Source organism: Macaca mulatta, chromosome 12, assembly GCF_049350105.2.
Source record: "Macaca mulatta isolate MMU2019108-1 chromosome 12, T2T-MMU8v2.0, whole genome shotgun sequence".
Taxonomy (NCBI): Eukaryota; Metazoa; Chordata; class Mammalia; order Primates; family Cercopithecidae; genus Macaca; species Macaca mulatta.
In genome coordinates this window covers 100595845-100615734 of record NC_133417.1, presented here as the reverse complement: position 1 = coordinate 100615734, position 19890 = coordinate 100595845, and the positions used below count along the sequence as shown (strand labels likewise).

Below are 19890 nucleotides of genomic sequence, written 5' to 3'. Positions count from 1 at the left end.
AGAATCTAATGCCACCGTTGATCTGACAGGAGGTGGAACTCAGGCAGTAATGCTCACTGCCTGACACTCACCTCCTGCTTTGTGGCCCCGTTCCTAACAGGCCATGCACCCGAAACAGTCTAGGGGTTGGGGGACCCCTGCTGTAGAGAATCTCCTTCCCTTTCCAAGTCTCTTCCCTGATCCAGGAGAGAATTAACTAAGAGTCTGGCATCTTTTAAAGTCTGATAAAAAACATTTACCATTTATTCTCTCTGAAGCCTGCTACCTGGAGGCTTCATCTACATAGTAAGAACCTTGGTCTCCATAACTCATTATCCGTTTTTAAAAATATTCCTTTTTTTTTTCTTTTCTTAAGACGAGTCTCACTCTGTTGCCCAGGCCGGAGTGCAGTGGCGAGATCTCGGCTCACTGCAACCTCTGCCTTCCCAGGCTCAGGCGATTTTCCTGCCTCAGCCTCCCGAGTAGCTGGGATTACAGGCACCCACCACCACTCCCAGCTAGTTTTTGTATTTTGGGGGAGAGACAGGTTTTCTCCATGTTGGCCAGGCTGTTTTCAAACTCCTGACCTCAGGTGATCCACCTGCCTCAGCCTCCCAAAGTGCTGGTATTACAAGTATGAGCCACCATGCCTGGGTTAAATTTTATTTCTTTTCTGACTGCTTATCCCTAAGTTATACATGGCCCCTTATCTTAACCCAAACACTTCCTCCTATTGATTCCAGGTCTTTAGATAAACTATTTCAACCAACTGCCAATCGGAAAATTTTCAAATCCACCTATGACCTGGAACCAGCTCCTGCTTCCAGTTGTCCCACTTTTCTGGGCCAAACCAATGTACATCGTACATATATTATGTCTTATGTGTCCCTAAAATGTATAAAACCAAGCTGTTGCTCAACTACCACCTTGGGCACATATTCTAAGGATTTCCTGGAGTTGTGTGACAGGCCATTATTGTTGACTCATGTTTGGCTCAGAAAAAATATCTTCAAATAAATTACAGAATTTGACTCTTTTCATTGACGAAGAAATTAGTCAGGAGTACAAGGAAGACTAAATTATATTGCTATATCAATGTGGTGGGGTGTGGGGATATTAAGTACCAGAACAGGTGTTAAGATTTGGAAAAGGGGGCCATGCGCAGTGGCTCACACCTGTAATTCCAGCACTTTGGGAGGCCGAAGCAGGTGGATCACTTGAGGTCAGGAGTTCAAGACCAGCCTGGCCACCATGATGAAAACCCATCTCTACTAAAAATGCAAAAATTAGATGGATATGGTGGTACGTGCCTGTAATCCCAGCTACTTAGGAGGCTGAAGAAGGAGAATCGCTTGATCCTGGGAGGTGAAGTTTGCAGTGAGCCGAGATCACGCCCCTGCTTTCCAGCCTGGGTGACATGGCAAGACTCTGTCTCAAAAAAAAAAAAAAGAGAGAGATTTGGGAAAGGAAGATGTCAGCAACATGTAGGTAAAATTCCAAACTGAGGCCTCAAAATTAATAGCTACTATTCATTTTTAGAGACTATTTCAGCCTGGGGATTAAAGCTCCAGCTCTAAAACTGATGCCAGAGAAATTTAAAGGATACAAATTATTTCCATTATTCGAGACCTGTGGCACTGTGTAACACCTAACACCGCAAACACACTGTCAGAATGGGGAAGTTGGACCCATGCCGTAGTCTTTTTCTGATCCCTGAGAAATTATGGCTCTACCGTCTCATTTTTTGTAGACTCTAAAGACTAAGGTAGGATAAATGGGCCTTGAGAAGTTCATGGGAGTTCTCACTAGAGGAGCACAGCTGCCCTTATACTCCTTTCTAAATGAAAAATAAATAAATAAATAAAATTTTTTGAGACAGGGTCTCATTCTGTCTCCCAGGCTAGAGTGCAGTGGTGCAACCACAGCTCACTGCAGGCTCAACCTCCCAGGTTCAAGCAAAATCCTCCTACCTCCCACCTCCCTCGCCTTCCCCACCCACAGTAGCTGGGATTTTTTTTTTTTTTAACTCCTTTCTAAAGAGCAAAAAATTGCATATCTGAGAAGGCCATCCTCTTCCACAGACCCCACCATTTTGAGATGGGCACACTAAGGCAGGGAGAAATAAACCTATACAACTCTGGTGAGGGACAAACTTGTCTGATGCACCTGAGATCATTCTGAATTGGTAGGCTTATGCAATAAAACTGAGTTCCAGGCTATCTGCAGAGACAAAAATAGATTGGAGAAATGAAACAATTGACACAAAAATTTAAGCAACTTCTCACCCAGGGGAGAAAAATTAACTTTTTTATGATTTGCCTACATGATCCTAACCTTAGAATAATCAGAACCCTTAGTTTAAAGGTTTCTATTGCCATGGCAATACAAACAAAAGGCATTTAGCATTAGGCATCTCTCCTGGAAAACACACAATAACAGAGAAGCTTAAAGTTTCTGATTGACCATGGCAAGTCCTTTCGAAAATACAAATGAGACCAGGCTCAAGAGAAAGGGAAATACCTACTCAGAAGAATGAACAAAAGCAAAAAAATCAGAGCGAAAGCCAGACTAACACGCTGACCACACACTTGCCCACGTCATAGTACCATGAAGACTTCTCACTCTAAACCTATATTTTTTTTGAGATGGAGTCTCGCTCTATCGCCCAGGCTGGAGTGCAGTGGCGCGATCTCGGCTCACTGCAAGCTCCGCCTCCCGGGTTCTTGCCATTCTCCTGCCTCAGCCTCCCAAGTAGCTAGGACTACAGGCACCCGCCACCACCCCCGGCTAATTTTTTGTATTTTTAGTGTACTTACCAATTCCTACAATTCCACAGTTAGCATTTCATCCCTGGGCCTTGAAACCAAAAGGACTCTGAGGGAAATTGCTACAGTTGTATTACCTATTTATACCTCTGTGGGAATATATTTTCTTTAGGTCTTTTCTAAAGAGGAAGTTCTAAGAAAAGAGAAAATACAGTTGTCTAGATTCTCGAGGGTAGTGTGGTGCAAAGGGAAAGAAGAAAAACTGTAGACAGATTGCTAACTTCTTAATCTTGCTTCCAGGCAAGCTCATTCACTCACAGAATAGTAAGATGAAGAAAAACAGTAGGTGTGGTAGGTAGCCATTTTAGGTCGTTTGCAACTCTACCGGCACAGCAGAAATTGACTTTTCAAAACGTAACTCCTACTCCAAAGGAATTAGAAAAAAGTGACATAAATATCCGCATGAATATGGCAAACTTCAAAAGTATTTGTAGGTGATTACACTTCAATTTAAGGAAAATTGTCAACGTGGAAATAAATGAATTAACAGTAAGTTACCATGTAAATTTTTTTTAAAAGGCTCATTTGTTAAACTGGTTGAAATTAATACATCCATTTTAAAATTCATTTTAAAATGTCATCACATGGATCAAATTTCAAATTTTGCCTAAGGCTTTAATTAATAAGGAGACCAATTTCACACCTGACATTTATGAAGATAATCAAGTACATCTTCTAAAATCAAGACACCCGTGTTCTGTCTTAGCAAATACTGCTTACCTTTATTTGACGGCAACAATGCAGCAAAATTCTAAATATTAGGGAAGGTGAGAAATGAATTGTCAAAACAAGAATAGCTTGTAGGGATTTCTGAATTTTTCTTGTACTATTTCTAGGTAAAGCTTGGGTTATATTTTGTATTTCATACAATAAGCCACTTTCACATTCTTCATAGAATCCCATCTCTTCTTTCCAGCAAACATCTTTTTGTTGTTGTTGCCATTCTTTTTTTGGTTTGTTTTTTCAAGCACACGTCTTAGAGAAGATTTGGAAACTTCCTAATGTTTCATGAGAAGTGCTTCTGGCAGTGCCCAGTAGTTAGCGACCCATCATGCTTGGCTTTTTCTTTCTCAAAGATGATCTCACCTACAGCCTCCAACAATTTCATCACACCCAAATTTCATTTTAATTACAATGACAGTTGCTTTCTCTAAGCATTTATGTTTTACAATCTTCCTTCCCACCCTAACCACATGAAGCTGTATTATTTAAAATGTGCCAGGCACCATTTAAATGCTCTAAATGGAACTCATTTAATTCTACAATAACCCTCTGAGGTGGATATTACTGTGCCCATTTCACAAATGAAGAAAACTGAGATGGTTACATAAAATATGCCAGAGCCAGGATCCCAGGCTGGCTCTGGAGGCTCTGTTCTTAACGCTTACATTATCCAACCTATTTTTATTTTTATTTTTTTGAGATAGGATCTAGCTCTGTTGCCCAGGCTGGAGTACAGTGTCACTGTCTTAGCTCACTGCAGCCTCGCCCTCCCAAACTCAAGTTTTTTTGAAAACTCAAGTTTTTTTGGTCCCTCGGACCACAGGCATACGCCGCCACGCCTGGATAATTTTTGAATTTTTTGTAGAGACAGAGTTTCATCATGTTGCCCAGGCTGGTCTTGAACTCCTGGGCTCAAGCAATTGGCTCACCTCCATCTCCCAAAGTGTTGGAATTACAGGTATAAGCCACCATGTCTGTGTATTTCTTTTTTAAATTGCCAACATTTTCAGAGGAAGTGATATAGATGTTCTTGCAAAAATAGTGACTTGTGCACAGTCTTGATATAAGAAGCCAGATAAGGGTCAGGTTCAGTGGCTCACCTGTAATTCCAGCATAGGTGGAAGCCAAGATGGGAGGATCCCTTGAGCCCAGGAGTTCAAGACCAGTCTGGACAACATAGAGAGACCTCTTCTCTACAAAAAATTTGTTTTAAAAATTAGATGGCCATGGTGTTACACACCTGTGGTCCCACTACTCGGGAGGGTGAAGCAAGAGGATCACTGGAGCCCAGGAGGTGGAGGCGGCAGGGAGCCATGATTGTGTGACTGCATTCCAGCCTGGGTGACCGAGTGGGACCCTGCCTCAGTAAATTAATTAATTAAATGAAATCCATTTGGAGGATTAAAGGTACATTTACTTTTCAGTCTTTAGATTTATATGACTCTACATCCTCTGCAAGTCTACCTTGGAAAAAGAGACACATAAATATTAAGGGATATATCTTTAAGCAAAAGTTTGTGCTTCTCAGTTAATAGGGTTGCTTTAAAAAATAGAAAAGTTTGTGCTTTTATTGTGTGCAAACCACTCTGTTAAGTAGCCGATACAGGGGTGAACAAAATGAGAGGCTGACCCTTAAGTTGCTTGCAGTCTTGTGGTGGTGGTGGTGGATGGTAATTAAAGAGATAATTACAGTATCGTGTGGCAAGTGCTATGTTACATATAGGTATAGCTTGCAACGGCAGCAAAGGCCAAAATTTGGGGATACACTCAGGCTTCCCAAAGGAAGTCACATCTGAAGTCTGACTTAAGAATGAATAGTAAAGTCAGATAAAAGGCTGGGGAAAGAGCAAACAAATTAAAATGAGATGAGTGAATGCCTGGTTTTCGGTTTGGGGAAGTGAAACACATAATCTTGTGTGTTTTGGGCATGGGGAGTTGGGAGAGATGAGACAGGACTGGTAAGGAAAGCCTTTGTGTATCACATTAAGGAATCTGAAAGAGTCTGAATGCTACCCTGAGGGCAATAAGGGCCACTGAAGAATTTTCAGTAGGCAAGTGACGTGATCATAGGCAAGAAGGGAAATCATATTATCATATGACTAGTGTGGTAGACAGAATAATGCCTCCCCCATAAAGACATCCTCGTGCTAATCCCTGGATCCTATGAACATGTAGATTACATGGCAAAGGGTACAAAGGCTGGAAATGGAATTAAGGTTGCTAACCAACTGACCTCGAAATGAACACATTAGTTTCAATTATCCAAATGGACCCAATTTAATCATAAGAGACTCTAAAAATGGAAGAGGGAAGAAGGGGAGAGTCAGAGGAAGACAGGATTAAGGAAGAGAAATGATGCTTAGAGAGATACAATGTTGCTGAGTAAAGGGAGCCACAAGGTAAGGTAGAGGTCCCTCAACCTTTTTGGTGCCAGGGACTCGTCTCGTAGAAGACACTTTTTCCACAGATGGCAGGGGGATGGTTTCAGGATGAAACTGCTCCACCTGAGATGATCAGGCATTAGATTCTTATAAGCAGTGTGCAACCTAGATCCCTCACAGGCACTGTTCACAATAGGGTTCATGCTCCCTTGAGAATTGAATGCTGCTGCTTATCTGATAGGAGGCAAAGCTCAGGCGGTAGTGCTCCCTCACCCTCCGCTCACCTCCTGCTGTGCAGCAGTGTTCCTAAAAGGCCCCACAGGCCTTACTGAGTCTGTAGGGGGTTGGTGGTGGGGGGAGGGGGGTGGGTAGAGGGGGGTAGGGGGTGGGGACCCCCGAACTAAGGAATGTGGGTAGCCTCTAAAGCTAGAAAAACAGGAAATGGATTCCTCCTTAGAGCCTCCAGAAGAAACGTGGCCCGGCTGACACCCTGGTTTTGGCTCAATGAAATTCATGTCAGACCTACAGAGCTGCATGATAACAAATTTGTATTGTTTGAAGCCACCAAATATCTGGTAATGTGTTACAGCAACAATAGGAAACTAAAACAATTAGGAAGCTGTGATAGGGACAACCCACGTGAGAAGTGACAGTGGATAAAGAGAAATTGCTGAATTGGAGAAGTTTCAAGAAGATAGAATTGCTGGGCACATCACGGTACGCTTAAGTAAATAAAAAATAATAAATAAAAAGAATTGTTGAGTATGCTGGCTCACATCTGTAATCTCAACACTTTGGGAGGCTGAGGTGGGTGGATCACTTGAGCCCAGGAGTTCAAGACCAGCCTGGGCAACATGGTGAAATCCCATCTCTACAAAAACTCAAAAATTAGCCAGGCGTGGTGGTGCACACTTGTAGTCCCAGCTACTCAGGAGCTGAGGTGGGAAGATCGCTTGAGCCTGGGAGGTCGAGGCTGCAGTGAGCTGTGACTGTGCCACTGCACTCCAGCCTTTTTTTTTTTTTTGAGACAAAGTGAGACCCCATCTCAAAAACAAAGAAAAAAAGATAGAATCAAATCTGAACACCAGCTCTTCTAAATTATTACCTGTGGCTTTAACGTGAACATTAAGCTTCATTAAGCTTCATTTTCAATACCTGCAGAATGTTCAGTACCTTGCGAGGTATTGTTTATTTTAATTTTTATTTTTTTGATCAAGGTAATCATTAACATTAGCTTTGGAATTCAAATAGAAATACATGCTACAACATGAATTAACCTTAAAAACACTATGCTAAGTGAAATAAGCCAGACCCCAAAACACAGATATTATATGATTTCACTTCTATGAGGTACTTGGAATAGGAAAATTTATAGAGACAAGAAAGTAGAATAGAGGTTACCAAAGGGTTGGGTGGAAAGAAAGAGGGAGTGGGAAGTTTAATTGGTAGTGTTTCTGTTTGGAATAATGAAAGTAAAAAATCAAGCACTGCAATAAATACAAATTAAACAAATATACTATCTAATGTTTATAATGTTCAACGAATTGAACCATGTTATAGTACATAAATGATTTCATAAACCTAGAATTTTTCAATGTAATTTTGAGAATATGTTTCCAGAATTAGTTTGTAATATTCTCCCTATATTTTAAATACGAATTTCAAATACAAACGGTAGCTTTGTAGCTGGAACAGTTTTGAGATTACCAAAATGTATAGGCAATGACATTAGCAAGTATGATGCTATTATACCTCTGCCCAGAACTCATTTTTTTTTTTTAATAAAGTAGTTAGATGGCCGGGTGCAGTGGCTCACGCCTGTAATCCCAGCACTTTGGGAGGCTGAGGCTGGAAGATCACCTGAGATTGGGAGTTCGAGACTAGCCTGGCCAACATGGAGAAACCCCATCTTTATTAAAAATACAGAATTAGCCGAGTGTGGTGGCACTTGCCTGAAAACCCAGCTACTAGGGAGACTGAGGCAGGAGACTAGCTTGAACCTGGGAGGCGGAGGTTGTGGTGAGCCAAGATCATGCCATTGCACTCCAACCTGGGCAACAAGAGTGAAATTCTATCTCAAAATAAATAAATAAATAAATAAATAAATAAAAGTAGTTAGATGGGTCATGGGTGAGCAACTGGGCAAACCTTGAATGTAATGCAAATGTGATTTTCCTTCGTTTCCTTTTTTTTTTTTTTTTTTTTTAGGATGTCTCTCTGTTACCCAGGCTGGAGTGCAGTGGCGCGATAAAGCTCAGTGCAGCCATGACCTCCTGGGGCCAAGTGATCCTTCCACCTCAGCCTCCTGAATAGCTGGGACTACAGGTGAGTGCCACCACACACAGCTATTTTTTAAAATTTTTACTTGAGGGGCTGGTGGCTCACGCCTGTAATCCCAACATTTTGGGAGGCCGAAGCAGGTGGATCACAAGGTCAGGAGTTCAAGACCAGCCTGACCAACATGGTGAAACCCTATCTCTACTGAAAATACAAAAATTAGCCAGGCGTGGTGGCGCATGCCTGTAATCCCAGATACTCAGGAAGCTGAGGCAGGAGAATCACTTGAACCCGGGAGGCAGAGGTTGCAGTCAGCCGAGATCGTGCCACTGCACTCCAGCCTGGGCAATAGAGCGAGACTCTGTCTCAAAAAAAAAAATTTGTTTTAATTGAGACAGGCTCTTGCTATGTTGTTCAGGCTGGTACTGAACTCCTGAGTTCAAGCAATCCTCCCACTTCAGCCTCCCAAAGTGCTGGGATCACAGGCGTGAGCCACCAAACCCAGACACAAATGTGATTTTCAAATTAATTGGCTCCATTCCAAAACAAATCCTCTTTGGAGGAAATTTAAAATAAAACAAACTAATTTACATTTAACCTAATTAAATGTTCAACTCTGTTTAGAACTGAAGCTCTAATACTCCTATTTATATCTCCTTTTATTTGTTTTGATACTTTGTAGCACTCCACATTCATACTGAAAGCAAAACACATCTTTTAAATATTTACTGCATATGTGCAATATCTAAGCTAGTACTCAACAATGTGTGGTGTTAACAATGTTAGTTACAAGTTTGGTGGCTGATAATCAGCCAATTTTAGATTAACCAGGTAATGGGGATGATGTTGAGTAGAAAGGAGGAAACAACAAATACAAAACTACTGTAACAATGAAGTTCTGACAACCTCTTATTTAGCAGAGATACATCAACTTATTTGTGGGTTACCCATGGTGATGGGTATTAGTGATGGCAGAATTTTACCAGTTTGGGGCTAATTTACAGATTATTGGGCAGTAGAGCACAGGTAAGAAGGAGACTGAGAAATTCAGGTTCAAGGTTTCAGTTTCTCCTCCTTTCTCACCTCCCTCATCCAACCCCAAACTACTGCAGCTTAGCACTTCTTTCAAGCCATCAGTAATCAGCTATAGTTATTCTGCAAAATGGTTTATCCATTCAGTTACTAGTAGAAGTGACAGTATGACTGGAGATCATTTGACTGATTTAAATATATAAACATAAATTATTTAATAAGTATGTTTATGAAGCAGAGACAGAGATTCTATGGTTTCACAGTATTGACTCAACCTACACAATAGAAATGAAATAAGATGAACACTGTGAAAGAAGGGCACACATCCCTTAGCATTTCCTAAGTGAACATCCTTGTATGCACTCTGCCGTCTCTCTCCTCCTTTTCTCTGCCAAGAAGACTTTTCTACACTAACTTGACCCACTTGTTCAACTCACCTATTGCAGTTGGGCTTGCATTCCTACCAGGTCATCCAAATTGCCACCCAATGGCCTTAGTTACTAAATCCAATTGTCACTTTCAACTGGTCTTCTATTTAATTTCTCTGTTACTCTGAGGCAGTGACTTCCTCCAAATCCTCAAGGAATTTGATAAATTTGGTGGTATGGTGAGATGACATCCCCAGGACAGACACTTTGAACAGTAGGCAAAGAATAGTGCTTTTTTCCCATGCTGATTGTCCCACCAAGTAAGGTACCTACCTAGTTGTCCCACCTTCGGTCTTGTTCCCTTTAAATAAGAATCTGCCACTCCTCTCTACTTTGATAGCAGACAGGACTCTTGGTTTTTCATTAACCTCTCTAGTGACTCATTTCCTAACTTCTTCAACGGCTTTTGTTCTCTAAGCTTCCATACATGCAGGCAATCTCCTTCTGGGTCCTCTTATGTATTATTCTACACTAGTGTGTGTAAAAGAGTGTTTTAAGCACCACTTGCATCAGTTCCTAGGGGCTCTTATTAAAAATGCAATTTCTAGTCCTCTCCCAACAGCTACTGAACCAGTAACTTGGGGATAAAGACCAAAAATCCGCATTTTAAATCAGCTCCCAGGTACTTTTTGTTTTTAATTCAGGTATGAGAAATACTGTTTAATCTACCCATCCTGGGTAATTTTATCCAATCCCAGAGCTTCGGTTATTGTCTGTATACTGGTGACATGGATTTCTCTGTTTCACATGCAAACATTGCACTCAGATAATTTAAAATGTCCCAAGCAGAACACATTGTTTCTCAATCCTGCCATTCTTCCTCTTGTTTCCCCCACTTCTTAAAATGGTTCTGCTGTGTTCCTCAGGGGTTTGACGGAGAAAGCAGAAGTGAGGGGCATTCCTGTCTTCTCAACACACTTCCAATCCTTACAGATCCTCTTACAATTACCATTCTCTTACAATTCTGTTATAGATTCCTTACAATTCTTACAGATTCCTTGTGTCCAGACTTCTACTTCTCACCACACCCAGTTACTCCGCTGGTTAAGGTCACTATCATCTATGGCCTAGTTGGCTTTTGATCAAGTCCACCTATAATCCATTCTCTACCGTGAAAGTTGGAGTCATCACTAATTTGATCAGATCCTCCCATGCATAGACCTTTCACAGCTTCCCATAACCCTCGGGTTAAACAATTTCGCTGACAAACAATATCTGCCCTAATCTGCTCCCATATTAACTCTGCAGATTAATTGCTCGTGACTTCACACTAGAACTAACTATCAGGCCAGGCACAGTGGCTGTAATCCCAGCACTTTGGGAGGCCAAGGCAGGTGGATCATCTGAGGTCAGGAGTTCAAAACCAGCCTGGTCAACATGGTGAAAACCCATCTCTACTAAAAATACAAACATTAGCCAGGTGTGGTGGTGCACGCCTGTAATCTCAGCTACTTGGGAGGCTGAGACAGGAGAATCGCTTGAACCTGGGATGCGGAGGCTGCAGTGAGCAGAGATTGCACCACTGCACTCCAGCCTGGGCAAGACTCCCAGAGCGAGACTCCATCTCAAAAAAAAAAAAAAGAACTATGCTATCTGATGTGGTAGCCACTAGTCACATGTAGCTATTGAGCATATGAAATCTGGCTAGTCTAAATTGACATGTGATATAAGTATAAAACATATGTTGGATTTCTAAAACTTAGTGCAAAGAATATAAAAAGTCCCATTAATAATTCTTCATATTGATTACATGCTAAGATTTTAAGTACATTGGACTAAACAAGAATATTATTAAAATTTCTGTTGATTCATTTTACTTTCTTAATGTGACTACTAAAAATTTTAAATTGCATGTGGTTCACATTACACTGTTATTGAACAATGCAACTCTAAAACTCTACAATCCAGCCATACTGAAAGACTTGTTACTTCCTCAGCTATCATGCTTTTCCTTGCTTAAAGTGTCTCATCTCCTCAGCACCCCTTCCCCTTGCACCCTCTGATTACCTCCTATTTGTCCTTCAGGTTTCAGTTTATACATCACTATGAACTTCCCTGTCCCTCTCTTGGTTAGGTGTCCTCCTATACACTTACACATGTATCTTCCACCACAGCACAAGTTTTGCACTGTGCTGCATTTGTGGCTCACTTATCTACTCCCTTCCTGCACCAGGATGTCTCCTATACTCACCGATTCCTTGAGAGCAGGGACTGTTCCTTGTTCAACGTACTATCTTCAGCATCTGGCACATTGCTTGGTGCAAAGTAGGTACTAGGTGAATACTACTAGAATGACTGCTGGAAATGGCTTCCCTCGACCCAACACATGAAACGTAGCTGATAATAGTGTGTGTGGGAGGAGTTATAAATTAATATTTTCTCTTTATCCTTAACCTGTCCACACCCTGTCAAGTAACATCCCAACTCTCTCTCTCTTCTTTTGCCTCCAGTAACATTTTAAAACTTCATCAGTTAATTTCAGGAAATGATCAGATAACAAAATGAACACAACTTCTGTTTTCTAAATATTTTAAAATTGCTTTACTGCTAGAACACATTCACTGTGAGAAAAATTACCTATTCATTGGAAAACATTTTTATAGCATTTCTGAAGATCAAGTCTTTGCAGGAATTTAAATGAGACCTAAAATCAAATCATTTTCCCTATAATCCTGCACTGTTGGCATTCATAGAGAAGCTTTAAGTACATCAAATATTCTGGCATACTCACATTATAATTAACGTTTACATTACTCCCTGTTTTAAAAAAAAAAAAATTAGTGTATGCCAAGTATTAAAGCCATAAGAACAAACAGTAACTATTTTCTTTTCTTTTTTTTTTTTTTTTTTTTTTGGCTCAACCTCATCAGATATAAACTTTTAGTGGTGTCCTCAGTGTTCATCCAATTTGATCACTGTGGGATTTTTAGGGTTTTTTTTCTTTCTTTCTTTTAATGCTTCAGGGCTTTTCATGACATAGGCAGGGCTTTGTGTGTTTTATAAGATTAAAATGTCTTAAGGACTTATAAAGACAAATATCAAGCCTCACCCTGATTTAAGGTGCTACTTAACTGCCCTTGTGCTTCCACTTCTTCAACACTTATTTACTTCTCAACGTACTGTTGTGGCTGTGTTTACCACTGTGGTGAAATTGCTCTCCCAAGAGTCATCATTGAATGAGGGTATGTGAAAGAGTCACAGGAGCCAATTGAAACAGCTCCCAAAAGCCAAATCTGACATAATTTGAGCAACAAAATAAATGGTTTTGGATTATAATCCAAACTATAAAACAAAATCCATGACTCCACACTGATATTAATTAATTAATTAACAATGGCAGAGAACAGACAAATATCTCCTGCAGAAGAATTCCAAATCATTTATGTGGATTTTCCATCTTTAAGGATTAAGAGCAGCCGGGCACTGTGGCTTATGCCTGTAATCCTAATGCTTTGGGAGGCTGAGGCGTGTGGTCAGGAGTTCAAGACCAGCTTGGGCAGCATGGCAAAACCCGTCTGTATTAAAAATGCAAAAAGTAGCCAGGTGTGGTGACACTCGCCTGTAATCCCACCTACTCGGGAGGCTGAGAATTGCTGGAACCCAGGAGGTGAAGGTTGCAGTGAGCAGACATTGCACCACTGGGCTCCAGCCTGGGTGACAAAGCAAAATTCCATCTCAAAAAAATAAAACAAAATAAAATAAAATAAGAATTCAGAGCATAACTTCCCACTCATTAAATGTGGGCTATCCATAGTGACTTCCTTTGAAAAAGTACAGTCTGGAAATGGGGATAAAGAGTAACTTTAAAGTGGAAAAACCTGACAAATGCTAACTCAGCCAAAAGATCAAGGTCAACACCAACAGTGATAAATCATGTTGCTAGGAGATACCTCTGATACAATGTGATGAAAATGGCACTTTACCCCTGTGGTCTTCCTCCTCAAAACCCTTAACCCCAGTCTGATCATGAGAAAAACATCAGCGACATTCTACAAAATACCTGACCAGTACCTCCTTAAACTGTCAAAGTCAGTCAGATGTAGTGGCTCACGCCTGTAATTGCAACACTTTGGGAGGCCAAGGTGGAAGGATCGTTTGAGGCCAGAAGTTCACCACCAGCCTGGGCAACATAGCAAGACTCATCTTTACAAATCTAAAAATTGGCCAAGCATGGTGGTGTGCACCTGTCCCAGCTACATAGGAGGCAGAGGCAGGAGGATCACTTGAGCCCAGGAGTTAGAGGTGATAGTAAGCTACGATGGTGCCACTGCACTCCAGCCAGGGCACCAGCATGACCCTGTCTCAAAAACAAAAACAAAAAAAACTGCCAAGGTCATCCAAAACCAAGAAAAATTTGAGAAACTGTCATAAGCAAGAGGAGCCTAGGGACTCATAATGACTAAATGTAAAGTGGTAACTTAAGATAGGATTCTAGGACGGAAAAATGAACTTTGGTAAAAACTAATAAAATCTGAATAAACTACAGTCTTTAGTTAATAAATGTATATCAATATTGGTTCATAATTGTAACAAATATACTAACAGAAAATGGTAATAATAAGAGAAACTGGATGGGTGGTATATAGAAACTCTCTGTATTATCTTTGCAATGTTTCTGTAAATTTAAAACCATTTTAGGCTGGGCACGGTGGCTCATGCCTGTAATGCCAGCACTTTGGGAGGCCAAGGTGGGTGGATCACTTGAGGTCAGGAGTTCGAGATCAGCCTGGTCAACATGGTGAAACCCCACCTCTACTAAAAAAAAAAATACAAAAATTAGCTGGGCATGGTGGCGGGCACCTGTAGTCCCAGCTACTCAGGAGGCTAAGGCAGGAGAATTGCTTGAACCTGGGAGGTGGAGGCTGCAGTGAGCCCAGATTGCATCATTGCACTCCGGCCTGGGCAACAGAGTGAGACTGCCTCAAAACAAAAACAAACAAATAAAACAAAAAGCAGTTTAAAGAAGTAGCTTATTTATTTTTTTTAAGTTATTTTTGAGACTGGGCACAATAGCTCATACCTGTTATCCTAGCACTTTGGGTGGCTGAGGCAGGAGGATTGCTTGAGTCCAGGAGTTTGAGATCAGCCTGGACAACATAACAAGGTCCCGTCTCTATTATTTATAAAAAATTAGAAAATAAATAAAATTATTGTTGACCCCTTACTTGGCAAATTTTACTGACTTTTCACAGTTTTCATCCTGTACTGTACTGAGAACAATCTCCTTATGGGAGCTCTCTTCCTTTAGCATCTTTGATAATATCTTCTCTAGGATCTCTTCCTTCCTAACACCTTTTCTAGTCTCCAATACTGGATGATTATTCTTCCCATCTCTTAAGTGGTATTTCCTAAGTTTCTAACTTTGACTAACTTGTCTTATCACTTCATATTATCTCACATGGGGAAAGAAATCTCATCAACTCCAACAGCTTCAACTATGGCCTTTATGTTGCACATTCCGAGATTCTAAGCCCAATCTTTTTTAAAGGTCAAATCGTAGTTCCAACTACCTGGTGGACATTTCTACCTACACAGACCTTCAGGGATGTTAAACTCAATATGTGCAAAGAAGAAACCCTTATTTAAAACCCAAATCCTCTGGCTCCTGTTGTGCCTCAATCATGGTTAAGAATGAGCATTATAACTTCTCTATTCATCCAACAGGAACCATAGATATACCCGTTACTGTTTTCTTGACCACCATTATTCTCTGATCTCATACAAATATTGTTTGACTGTATTTCTACGTGCTCCCTTTACTGTCACTGTAAAGGGAGTCAGCAATGGTCTGCCACAGTTAAGGTGAATGAGAATTGTTCCAGAGGCATGTGGCAATCAGCAAGCTGTAACCTCTTGGAAAATGTTGAGAGAACATTCTCAGATCTCAGGGACAGAGGCCTCACACTGCAATGCTCCTGGGCTGCCAAATTTTCTTCAAAATTATTTGCATAATTACTAATAATAATTACTAATCCATCATTCAAAACAGCGTTGACTGACTGTGGAACCTGGAAGTGAGCCCCAGTAAAGCTGAGTGAACCCCTACAGTCCTGGTAAGAGATAAATATATGAGATGTTTTGTGTTCCCTGGGAAAGAACCAAAATACCTCACTCTTGGGGCAGAGACCACCATTGCTTCTGGTAGGCAGACCAGAGACTCAAGTTGATCCCCCAACTAACTGCCTCTGTCCACTTTCTATGTGCAGCTTATGGAGAAAGCTATCCCCTAAAATTTGGCAGCCCAGGAGCACTGCAGTGTGAGGCCTCTGTCCCTGAGACCTGAGAATCTTCTCTCAACATTTTCCAAGAGGTTACAGCTTGCTGATCGCCACATGCCACTGGAACAATTCTCATTCACCTTAACTGTGGCAGACCATTGCTGACTCATCAAGCCATTAGCAACTCCCTCCCCTTTTTCTTTGTTAATAATATCCTGATCTTACTGAGACTAGAGGAAATTATGTATATAGGGGAGGACAAAACCAAGCCCCAAATGGTAAATCTTTGATTAGTCTAAACCAAATGGTTCTCAAATTTCTGGTTTCGGGGCCCTTTTATACTCTTCAAAAATACATTTTTAAATTTTTTATGGAGATGGGGTTTTGCCATGTTGCCTAGGCTGGTCTTGAACTCCTGGGCTCAAACGATCCTCCCACCTTGGCCTCCCAAAGTGCTGTGATTATTTAAAACTATTGAGGACTACAAAGTGTGTTTGTTTATGTGAGTCACATCAATAATTACCGTTTTAGAAACTAAAAATAAAAAAATTTGAAAATACTATTTCATATAAAAATAAACCTATTACATATGATACAACAATATTTTACAGAAAAATAACTATAGTTTTCAAAGTAAGAAACAAAAATGTCAAGAAGCCTGGCCTAATAGAAGACATGGATTCTCATATCTGCTTCTGCATTAGTCTGTTGTCTTCACTGAAACGTATATTGAGTATCATACAAATATGTTGTTGAAAGAGAAAGAAATATTTTAATAGCTATCTCAGATAAGTTTGAATATTCTTTTTTAATACTACATTAAAACTCAAAAAAGTGGTAGTTTGTTGAAGGTTAATTACCAAGTGAAATCAGAAAACCTATGAGTGAAATTTTGTACTCTGTTCCCCTTAGATCTTTTGGCCTAGTACGCATTTTGAATGGATCTTTTAACCTACCCGTGATTTTGTGTCATGCATTTATCATACTGGTTCACTGAGTTATGCAGATCTTTCAAATACATTTCATCATACCATGTAAAAAAATCACTTTTGTTAATATCAACACCAATCTCAGACAAATCCTTTTATCATTTGCAACAAATACTGCCTTTTGTTTTCCTTGAAATGACAAGCTCACTTTTTTCATTTTCAAGAAAATGTCTGCAAAATTTCCAAGTCTAAATAACCATATTTTCTTTGCCAGCCTTTCAAGTTAAAAAAAAAAAAAAAAAAAAGGTAGGGGAGATTCCACAAAAAAAGCAATCATTTCAGCTCACAATTCAATTACTTAAGGGATACTGTGACTTGAGATAACCAAAGCACTTCAGCATGTGCCAGGAAAGCAAGCAAACAATGAAAACATGAAACTTTGTATGGTGCCTGTGAAGAAGACTACTTCTAGTATGTGCCGCTTCTTTTATTTGTGCTAAACTACTGGCAGTGCTATCCACTATTGCTGCTTCTGCACCATCAACGCAGTGAAAAAGGCAAATAATATATCTTAGCATTATTAGGGGAAATGATTTTAACCTTGCAAACTCCCTGAAATGATCTCAGGGCTCCCAGGTTCCATGGACCACTACTGAGTTAAGCCAATTGATATTCCATTTTACTTACCAGTTAGTTCTGGAATAGATATATGACACAAGTCTGGCCATAACTCAGAGGGGCCTCCAGGAAAAGTTCTTCTTTTAACAAGATACGTGGAAGTGAAAACAAATTTCTCTTTTCTGCCTTTGGCATCTATATGGGAAGCCTAGAAATAACCTGCCCAAGAGAACAAACAACACGCTGCAACACACTGAATTTGGGAAAGCGGAAAAATGAAAAACATCTGGGTAAATTGATGTCAGTGTTCTTTTGTTTTGTTTTTTGTTTTTGTTTTTTGAAGACAGAGTCTTCTGCTCTGTTGCCCAGGCTGGAGTAGCAGTGGTGCAGTCTCGGCTCACTGCAACTTCTACCTCCCAGGTTCAAGCAATCCTTCTGCCTTAGCCTCCCAAGTGGCTAGGATTACAGGCACCCACCATCATGCCTGGCCAATTTTTGTATTTTTAGTAGAGACAGCATTGCACCATGTTGGTCTGGCTGGTCTTGAACTCCTGACCTCAAGTGATCCACCCACCTCAGCCTCCCAAAGTGCTGGGATTACAGACATGAGCCACGCACCTGGCCTGATGTCAATGTTGAACCACTGAATTATTCAACACTGAAACTGTCCTATCACTAGAATTCTTATTATGTGAGATAAAAATGTTCCTTATCAAGTGATTTTAGAAGAATGTTTTGTTCCTTACAGTTGAAAGCATCTTTACTCATACATATTCTTACATTTCTGTTAATACATCAATATTTAAAAGACCCAAAATCCTGATCACCAGAGTTTGATACATTCTAAACGCCCTGAAATAAGCAAGCAAAATAAAATTATTACAAGTCATTTAACAAGGCACGGTAGCTGGAAGGAGGCACATCAAGTTGAACAACTAAAACAGGTGGCTTATATGAAGGCAAATCAAATAAAAGAGAAAAAATTAAATTTTAATAAAAACATAATGAGAACTCTTAAGGGGGTGAGAATATAACACTAAAAATTCAAGGACTATAAAGCATTATTCCTCTGTTATATAGTAATCAGGATCAGAAAGTAACCAGGTGTTTAGGAGCAAAACCCTTGGCATATATCCAGTGTCAGGAAATGAAATCAGATTATGTAGATCAATAGAAAAGTATTCATTATTCTGTGTTAACACAACCAGTGTTCTAACACCAAAGTTGGGGATGTGGTCTTTATAAGTAAAACATATTTGTGTTTGTAAATTTTCAGGTTACAGCAGATTTTTTTTCAAAATAAAATTGCTCTATCTTTTGAAACCTGCATGTGAGTTTGAAGATTTTGAATCTGAATTTCTTCTTTAACCTTTTTATACCACACTGTTGATAGGGACAGGAGGCGGAGAAATTCTAGGCAGAAAAGGGCAGGGTCCCTGGCGAAACCCCATCCTCAAGTCAAAAAGCCTGAGACCGTGACCCAAAGTGAGAACTGATACCTCTGTTTTCCTACCCATAGCCTCACCCCACCCCACCCTGTGTCTATAAAGACTGCAGAAGCAGCTAAACATCAAGAGGAGTATAAGCAGCTGAATGTTGGAGCGAAGCAGTTTGACTTCAGAGGGACAGCTTGACAGTGGGACTTCAGAGTAGAGTCCAGCCAAAGATGGCCGGACTTCAGGGGAACACTTTCCTGCTCTATCCCCTTTCCAGCTCCTCTTCCCGCTGAGAGGCACTTCCATTGGCAATAAAATCCCCCACATTTACGATCCTTCAATTCGTTCCTGTGACCTGATTTTTCCTGGACGCCAGACAAGAGCTCGGCATACAGCATGCCTGCTGTCACACTTGACCCTCTGCCCTCACTGGCAGAGAGCAACTATCTCACGCAAAAAGGCAGAGGGCCCACTGAGTCTGTCCGCAGATGGCAAAAGCTAAAAGAGCCTCACTGTACCACTCTTCTGGGGCCTTAGGGGTCACGGGTATTCCCTCTTAGACGGTGCCTCGGTACCACATGGAGTTTTGCTCCAGCTGGTGCTGAAAACACTAGCCTCACCTCCTGCACCCGCTCACCTGCGTGCTCCGTGCTGCGGGGGCTTGAGCGCAATGCAACAGGTTTGAGTGAGTGGAGTTTGCTGCTACCACTGAAATGGCTGACTAGTTCTAATGCCCACACTCTAGTTCCTGCCCATGAAGGGGTCAGAGAAAATCTCCCATTTCACTGTGAGATTCAGAAGACAAAATGATTACATCAGAGAAATACAAGAGAAAAAACTGGTCTTGTGATAGAAAAAATTATTTTTTTAGTTCTCTTATCCATTTCCCCTCTGTGTGACAAGCACACAGAAAAGCAGAAATGGTTCACAGCAAATTGTGCCTTGCAAGATCCAAGTTCCTATCTCTACAAGGAGAATCTAGTCCACAGTATAAAGGATGGTTTTAGGAAAATAACAATCTCTATTAATCAACTTTCAGCTCCT

General features: G+C 40.6%; 1 protein-coding gene across 1 annotated transcript in view; it reads right to left on the bottom strand.

Moving 5' to 3' along the window:
- SLC39A10 (solute carrier family 39 member 10) overlaps window positions 1-19563 on the bottom strand; it is a 104709-nt gene extending 85146 nt beyond the window's left edge. The window contains exon 1 of the mRNA XM_077956153.1: window positions 19484-19563. The gene's annotated coding sequence lies outside the window, so the exon portion shown is untranslated. The remainder of the gene's footprint in view (window positions 1-19483) is intronic.
- Between the last annotated feature and the right edge of the window lie 327 nt (window positions 19564-19890).